This window comes from Neoarius graeffei, chromosome 23 (assembly GCF_027579695.1).
Source record: "Neoarius graeffei isolate fNeoGra1 chromosome 23, fNeoGra1.pri, whole genome shotgun sequence".
NCBI lineage: Eukaryota > Metazoa > Chordata > Actinopteri > Siluriformes > Ariidae > Neoarius > Neoarius graeffei.
In genome coordinates this window covers 5,637,450-5,640,363 of record NC_083591.1, presented here as the reverse complement: position 1 = coordinate 5,640,363, position 2,914 = coordinate 5,637,450, and positions in this window count along the sequence as shown.

The following is a 2,914-nucleotide window of genomic DNA, read 5'->3' as shown; positions in this document are numbered from 1 at the left end:
CCTGCGCCGCCCTCTGCAGCCATCGGTTTGTGTTGCAAGACCCAGGTGAAGATAGTAATTAAGATAATTAGGCTAATGAGCTCACTTCACCTGCCCAGGACAACCGGGTTCATTATTATTATTATTATTATGCAATTCAGTTCAAAAGATTAGATATTATATTCCTTATACAGAGTACTAGTTTTAGTGGCTTTGGGATTTAAGCAATGCTTTACTTTATTCAGATATGCTTTCACATAAACAGCATAAAAACAAAGTTCTGCTTCTGTTTCTCCAACTTACTGGAGTGTATATGGAACTTTGCTAAAATTAAAACAAGATTAATGACAGACATTAGCTACAAAAACCAAACAATAGTCTATAAATTCAAGTTTAATCTGAGTTTTTTTCACATCATTTGTAATAAAATAATTAAGGTCATTCAAAAAAAAAAAAAAAACCCAACCAAAAAACCTAGAAAGGCACTTGGTAGTACTTGAGTCATTTGAACCTAGGATAATACTAAAGCTGTGCACCTGTGCACCAAATTTCATCAAAATCCTTTCACTACTTTTTGAGCTACATTGGGAACAGACAAAAAAAAAAATCCTGAATCTACATACACACCCAGATTTGCATCAAAATGTAATCAATTGTTCCTTGGCCCACCTTTCCTCCAAATTTCATCACAATCTGTTCACTACTTTTTGAGATCTCATCTCATTATCTCTAGCCGCTTTATCCTGTTCTACAGGGTCGCAGGCAAGCTGGAGCCTATCCCAGCTGACTACGGGCGAAAGGCGGGGTACACCCTGGACAAGTCGCCAGGTCATCGCAGGGCTGACACATAGACACAGACAACCATTCACACTCACATTCACACCTACAGTCAATTTAGAGTCACCAGTTAACCTAACCTGCATGTCTTCGGACTGTGGGGGAAACCGGAGCACCCGGAGGAAACCCACGCGGACACGCGGAGAACATGCAAACTCCGCACAGAAAGGCCCTCGCCGGCCACGGGGCTCGAACCCGGACCTTCTTGCTGTGAGGCGACAGCGCTAACCACTACACCACCGTGCCGCCACTTTTTGAGTTATGTTGGGAAAAGAAAAAGAATCCTGGAGCCACATACATATCTGGATTTTCATCTCAATTTAATCAATTGTTCCTTGACCCATGGCTCACCCTTCCTCCAAATTTCATCAAAATCCGTTCATCAGTTCACCCCAAGATGGTCAATATTTAACTTATATTTAACAATGTGAATCACCATAGATCCTTGAGGAAGAGCTTTGTGTGCATGGCCAAGAATGGGGGTAGACTGACTGACTGAATGAATGAATGAATTTCCTCTTCCGTTTGTAGTTATGTAAATATGTAAACCCAGCTGAAAACGTCATTTAATATTGCATGTGCTATGTCAAAACATCAAGTGCTGTTTCTTCACCTGTTCTTACAACACACGGGATTTTGCTGTAGGGCTCCATGTGACTTTCAAATCACACGATGTGGAAAGCAAGTTGCCTTGTCAGGCTGATCCACTGATCACATATAAAAACAAACAAGCCTGTTTTGTATGTTCTGCTCTTGTTTGTGTGGGTTTACATGAGGTTCTCTGGTTTCCTCCCATCTCCCAAAAACAAGCAGGTAGTTGGATCAACGACTATAAATTCCCTCTTGGTACGAAAGTGTGTGTAAACAAATATATGCAATTGACCGGCGGCCCATCCAAGGTGTATTCCTGCCTCCCACCTGGTATTCCAAGACACAGGATCCATAAAGACCCAGGCTTGGATAAAGCACTTACTGAAGATCAGTGAGTTAATTATTTGTGAACACTTTCATTTATTTATTTCATTTTCATGATTCCCCCCACACACAGAAAGCCTGAAAACAAGTGTCTTTCAGACATTTTCCATATTTTGTTCCAGATCTATTCAGGAACCCTTTCATAAGTTCAAACTCAATGGACGTTCGTGTGCACTAGTTCGGTCGGAAACCCATGTTTACCTTAATTTAAAGAACACGTGAATGTAGCAGAGTAGAAGAAACGACCTTTTTTGTTTGTGTTTAAATACGATTTATATTGTCGATTATCCTCCACACACTTTCAGTCCTTGGTGTTTTATGTACAATTTTACAGCATGAGGAACTTTTAGAAAATACCAACTTCGCTCTTTTAAAGGACAAGATGTTCCAAGAAGAAATCAGAACAATTGTGGGTGCCGTTGAAGGTAGCATGATGGAAAATGAAACCCAAACGCGCCCCCTAGTGTTCAGCACTGAGCTCTATATAAAATCTGGAGCGCTGTAGAGCTGAGTGAAGCCGTCTGGTCGCCATATTACCACTCTCATCGCGTGTATTTGGCTTGTGTGTTAAACTGTAGTATCCGATCAAATTTGCTCCAAGAAAAGTATTTCCTGAATTTTTTCCCCTTTCATTACTTCCTCTTATTTTCTCAACTTTACCCACAGTCCTCACATATCTTTGTAGCGCTCCGCTTCACTGTTAGTGTTTTTTTCCTTTTCCAGTCCAGTCTCTGATCATTTTTTTCTGAATGGCTCTTTTTTACTACTATAATTATTTTACGGAATTATTTCAGTTTTTCTCTTATACAGTGTACCTTTCTCCTTTTATATATTTTTTCTTCCTTACACACACACAGTGATGAAACGTCTATCCACAACCTTTGACCTAACGATTTGTACAGTTGCACATGTAGGCATTTTTCTTCATTTTTTTTTCACCAACTACATGAATAACTTGTCCAATGTTGTGTAGCTTCCAGTAATTTAAATGGCAGTTTCGCTGCGCGATGGGAGTGGTAAGATGGCGGCCAGCTGGCTTCACTCTGACCAGCCTATGACCTCTTCAGATTTTATAGAGAGCTCAGCGGTGTTGAACTTGCGCATGCACCGGAAGTAAACGGAA